Source organism: Lissotriton helveticus, chromosome 5_1, assembly GCF_964261635.1.
Source record: "Lissotriton helveticus chromosome 5_1, aLisHel1.1, whole genome shotgun sequence".
Lineage (NCBI taxonomy): Eukaryota > Metazoa > Chordata > Amphibia > Caudata > Salamandridae > Lissotriton > Lissotriton helveticus.
The window spans coordinates 1,674,487,240-1,674,493,239 of record NC_136065.1 but is presented as its reverse complement, the minus strand read 5'-3'; the positions used below and the strand labels follow the sequence as shown (position 1 = coordinate 1,674,493,239).

General features: G+C 45.1%; 1 long non-coding RNA gene across 3 annotated transcripts in view; it reads left to right on the top strand.

The window, feature by feature from the left end:
- The first annotated feature begins 1,462 nt into the window (after positions 1-1,462).
- LOC144753769 (uncharacterized) overlaps positions 1,463-6,000 on the top strand; it is a 295,636-nt gene continuing 291,098 nt past the window's right edge. For all 3 annotated transcript variants that reach the window (XR_013594517.1, XR_013594519.1, XR_013594518.1), the window contains exons 1-2: positions 1,463-1,605; positions 1,811-1,912. This is a non-coding gene — a long non-coding RNA (uncharacterized LOC144753769). The remainder of the gene's footprint in view (positions 1,606-1,810; positions 1,913-6,000) is intronic.

Below are 6,000 nucleotides of genomic sequence, written 5' to 3'. Positions count from 1 at the left end.
TGAATGGAGGGAGTGGCGCTGCGAGGCCATGTCCGGGAGAGGCTACAGCAGCGGCTGTGGCGGCACCAGGAGCTGGACCCGGGACAGCAGGTATCTGCACCACGGCTGGGGGTCCAGTGGGAGCAGGTGGTTGCACTTGTGCTGAGGTTGCAGCAGTGGCACCTCCATTGGCTTGTTGGTCTGTCATACTTTTGACTGTCCACGCAAAGAAGCACTGTGTAAAGAAAACTAGGATCAAACAGGTTCTGTGTGACGCTGATCCCACGTGGCAAAAACAGCACCTCTAGGTAACTTTCCTGTCAGTTTATATCTGGTGCGCGAAAATGTGTTTGTTTTTTTTTTTTAGAAGTGTAGCGCTGGCGAATGAGGTATCCAATATATCTTCAAATTCGCTCACTCGCTGTCTGGTCAATGGCTGAATGCTTTGTCCCTCCTTTTTTTTTTTTTATTCCATCCGCTCAATGCGTGAGGATTTGCCAGTCTCTTTCTCCTAAGTCAGCTGCCTGAAATACGATCTGACAGGGCTTACGCGACCTGAATCATCGTGCGCATGCGTGTGTCAGTACACAGCTGCTGAGGTAATCGTGCGAGGGCCGAGGATTCCTTTCCGATGCGCTGTCAGCCGGTGATTCAGCATGCGCATGCGTGTGTCTCTACACAGCTGCTGAGGTGATTGTGCGAGCGCCGAGGATTCCTTTCCGATGCGCTGTCAGCTGGTGAACGAGCGCCTGATGCAGCCGCTGAGGAGATTGCGCGAGGGCCGAGAGTGTCCCTCCGACGCGCTGTCGGCAGGTGAGAGAGCGCACACCAAGCTGCGTGGGCGAGCGGGTGTCGACTGAGGCTCTGAAAAGGTGCGAGCTCACCTGACGCACCACGACCTGATGCGTACTTTATTCTCCTCAGAGACGCTTGGCTCCGTCATGTAGAGGAGACTGTCACAGCTGTGTGGCGAGGCGTGAGTGACCGTGTCCGCCTCGTCGCCAGTGTAGCGTCGCCGAGACGCAAGGGGCAAGAGATGCCTATGCCACAAAGTGGGGCCTAACTGTGACTGAAATGACAACACAACGCTAGCTGTCAGTTAGGGCCGAAGAACCACGAGCGGTCACTCAGCTGTTTATTTATACCTGGGGGCTTGCCCCGCCCCCAAGGTGCATGCGTGCGTGCGTGCGTATGTGTATGGGCCGGGTGGCTCCATTACTACACCAGGTACCAAATGCGGACATGTTACCTATAGAATATTCAGCAAGTATTATAGGCTATTCCTTTCCACAGAGACAAGCAAATCAAAAAAGCCCCAAAATTCAAAATGCTTCCGTTGCACGCGCCGAGGTAAGAGTTGGCAGCTAGGAAGGACAACTGTACGTAAGTCGTCATAAGGCCAAAGACAGCACCGGGCATTAAAGACATGCGTGTTCACGTTGACGTCGAGCGCCTTGGACGTTACTTCAGTGGGACACCAACCGGGAGTTAGGATGTCGAGTAGCGGTGTGTCGGTAATGTTTAGTGTACTGCTCCTTTTTTATCGAGATAAAAGTTGACTATATCGTGGTGTGTGCTGTATAACACGGTTACTAGAGCGCAGGAGATCGGCTTTGCCTTTTTATGGTGAGAAACTAATTTTTTGTCTAACACTGCCCTCGTGTGGAATATTTTCCCAATATAATTCTAATTCAAATTTTCTTAAGTTTCGACTATTGCTTTACCAAAAACTAGTATGCATAATATACATATATGGAGTTGCTTTTGGTCAGCTTTCTTCGTTCATTCATTTATTAAACTGTTATTCAAATTTTTCTTCTGTCCTCCATAGCGTACAATATGGGGCAGTGTTCAGCCCACTTTGCCCATTGGTTCCCTTCGGTTTGAGAGATTGCAATGACAACTAGTTCCTTTCTCTTCAGTGACATATCAGGTGTGTTGTGTTTATTTTTTATAAGTGTGTAAGTGAAATTATAACTTTATAAATGCAATATCTGTGTACAATCCTGTTTCTAATTTCATTTAATCAGCACCTAATCTCCAACTATAAAGAAAAGAAGTCAGAACTTAACTTTAATAACTTACTACTGTTGAGTTCAGATGTCACGATGCCCTCTGGCAGAACCAGCAGCCCCAGGCAGGGAAAGGCAGGTCAGGTCAGGTCATGAAGCACAATTAAAGCAGCTATTCAAAGCATTGCTTTATTTCTTCTGCTCACAGAAATGAGATACATAATGCAACATAGTTATATTTTGCACTCCATAGGTAATTATACAAAAGTTAGAATCTTTCTGCATGTGTATACATATTCCAAGCTACTGCAGCTTTTTTTTTAAAAACACTGACTTGTATTAAACTGCTTCTAATATTTTTTTTTGCAACAAATATCCAACAGTGCTTTTGTGTGTTTAATTTTGCATTAGAGATTCTATTTTATTCTATATATTTGCAAACATGCTCTCTCTTTAATATGAAATAGCTACACACCAAGGGCCAATTTACAAAACCATTGCACCGCCGGTGTGTCATTGTTTTTGACACACCGGCAGCGCTGTGTGCTTGCCCTTATTTACAGTGCCACATTGAAGTCACCCTGCATGAAAGATGCGTTCCATGGGTGTTGCTGTGTGTGTTCCCATGCGACATCCATGGAACCTGACACATTCCCAAATTTACAAAGGTTTGTAAAAGTGGGAATGCGTCAGAATCTTATGCCTCCCAAGAACTTTTATTTCGCCAAAATTTTTCCTCGTTCTATGCACGTGGAAAGAGAAAAATGCCATCATTTATTGTTTTTGTGCAAGAAGGTGTCCATTCTTGCACAAAAACAATCTTCCCCACAACACAGGCACCTTTGCAACATGACGCAAGGGTTCCTGCACTGATGCATGGCTACCAATTATGCATCAGCACAGGAAAACGCACAAGGATGTGAAGTATTGTTGTTAATACGAAGCATCCCTGTGCTTTTAAAATGACACTGCTCGGCACAGCAAAATGGCTTACGGCGCCGCGCTGTCATTTTTTTTGTAAATGAGGACCCAAGAGTTGATGTGATCTGTGGGAAAGGTGATGGTGTGACCATGCGTTATATGGGATAAAGTACCTACTGCCATTCATGATAAGAATATTGCAAGCCATTTTGGATTCCAACAACCGTATGAAGGAATTCTGCCTCTGGTCTAATTCCTCTATATGGTCATGGAATTCCTCGGTCACTTGCATTATTCTTATAATGTACTGTAGGAAGTGCTGTAGCCGTTATGTATCAACCAGTAATTTGGGTGCCCAGTTAGGTGGTGATTTATTCTTGTCTACATCACAAATAATTGTGAAATGTATGGCACAACTAACCGGCTTGTTATCTAAAAATGCAACTATAAAATGGCCATACCAGTGAATGCTTTTCTAATTAATTTTTTTTGTATTGTAAACATATGGATAAGTGGCTGCTTTTTTTGTTTTTATTCTGTTTATTTTTGTGCCATATGCGTGCAATAAAAAATAAATATAAAAATATCCATTGCATTACCCTGCAAAGGCTAGACCAATTGGCTCTGCCAATGCTTGTGTAGGTATGGCATTAGCCGATACCTTTTGATTCGGATTTACATTTAGACCTCCCACTGCAGCATGTGTCGGTTTACTTCAGCGACTGTTACTCTTCTGTTGGATCAGGGAGCCAGGCTCACTTGGGACGCAGGTGCTCGCTTGGGCTTGCCTTCATGGAAGAGAAGACAATGTGTTTTGAGTCCTAGTTCTCAGTGCACATGGACAGTCTTTTTTCATTTTACCCTGCTGGGATTTATTCCATGGCTGGGGTCAAATGCATTGTTGATCTGTGGTTTGTTTGGCACACTAGCCAATGGGAAGGGCTGGCAAAGCGTGGAAGTATGGCAGAGAGAAAGGATATGTCAATCATGGGGTTCTTCTTCCTTTTCCGGGCGATTTTGAAAAATGACAAACTCCTAAGCACTGGGCATCGCTACCCTGAATCTATTCCTAACCAAGATGATCGTGTTCCCACTGTTTGTTGCATGAAGTTTGGTAAACAACGTTTACAACGAAACTTTTACCACGCACTACCATTACAACCCAGGCATTACAACGCAAACCATTACAACGCATTGCGCTGGGGGGCGCTCTAGGATAGGGAATAAGTTTAATTTTCTATCCAACACCTTCCCTAGTGTCCACGGGGACTGGAGTTGGAATAGAAAATGATACTTACCACTATCCAGCACCTCTAAGCGCTATGCGTTGTAAAGGTTTGCGATGTAAAACCCGCGTTGTAAAGGTATGCGTGGTAAAAGTATGCGTTGTAACATCATACATCCCTGAAGTTCCCTATGCAAGATGGATTAAACTCCTCTCCTGTGATGTCACAGGCCTCAGTGCTGAAGGGTGAAGTACTTGTCTTGTTGAACAGAGGAGCCAGAGAAGGGGGCCTCCAGATGAGAGATACACAGGATTCTACTCCCTTTTTATCTTGGTTCCGACTAGAACATAGGTCTGAGCCCATCCTAGATATCCACTTCTAAACTTCTTCATCCAGAAGGACAAGTTTAAGATGCCATTCCCAAGCCAAGTTCAGTTGGTTTTGAACACGGGAAAGTGGCTGAAGTCCCTGGACCTTCAGGGCACCTATTTTCATCATCCAGTTCTCCCAGCCAACAAGTGCAACTTGAAGTTCATAGTAAGGTCTACCGCTTGGACCAACGACAATGTCAGATGCCTTTAGAAAAAATGCTGGAGGTTGTGGTGACTTCATTTCTGAAGGTCAGGATTCATGAATTTCTGTAGTTGGATGTTGGCTGGTAAAAGCTGTGTCTCCAAGGCTGATCAAGCAGAACCTCCACTGGACGATGACTGTCTCCTGTGAGCTGGGATTTACTATCAACATTCAGAATTGCCACCTTTCTCCCATGCAGAGGTTGACCTTTATTTTGGACAGTGCCTCCCAGCTCAGGCTCAGCTTCTGATCTTCCAGTTGATGCATCTAGACCTGCCCTGGTTGAGGGGGCCCGCCAACCTTTTGATGTCTTGAAGGACCGTCAATTCAACCCCCTTCAAGCGTACATGATAGTAGTCAACGAGGCCTTTTCACCGAGCTGAGATATCCACCTGGAAGACAAGAAGACAAAGAGATTTGGTTCTTGTCAGATCAGCCCATTCACATAAATGTGCTCGAGCTGCAACGAGTCTGCTTTGCAATGAAGGCATTTTTACCTCCCAACTCAGTGAGCAACATCCAGATTCTGTTGGATAATACCACTACTGTCCATTGTGTCAACAGTCAGGGTGGCGTAAGGTCGTGGACCCTATGATAGGAGGTGATTTGCCTGTAAAAGTGGATGTAGCAACAAGGAATCTTCCTGGGTAGTGGGTCATCTCTCATGCTGCTTCATTATGATAGTGGATTCTCTGAGTGGTCTATTACCAGCAAGTGGTAGTTGTATCCGATGTGATGGTGGTGGATTTCTCCAGATTGAGGTCTTCATTAGTAGATCTGTTCACTACAGAAATGGACAGGAAGTGTTGTCACTTTTATGCACTACACTTCCCTACGAATAGTTCCTTTGGCAAATGCCTTCATGTTCGACTGGTCTCTTGGTCTGGTGTAGAGAGTCACACTTCTGTCCAAAGTCCTGTGGAATGTGCAGGAGGATCAGGCCCAGCTGATTGTTATTACCCCTAAATCAGGTACGATCTGGCCAAGAAAGATCCTTCGGAGGGCTTTCGTTCTCATTACACCAGAGCTGTGTTTGCTTCCATGGTCCTTCCTCTATTTCTGACATCAACCGGGCTGCTAGGTAGTAAACTTTTCATACTTTTGCCAAACACTACTGGCTCATGTCTCAGGCATGCAGTGACGAGTTGCATGACCTCCTTGGTTAACTAGCACTACTCAGTCCGACCACTGAGGGAGGTATTGCTTTGAGACTTATTCTTAAGGTGGAGAATCTACAGGAAGATTTATGCATCAGAATAAAATGATTTTTTTTTTAGTGTCAATATTTC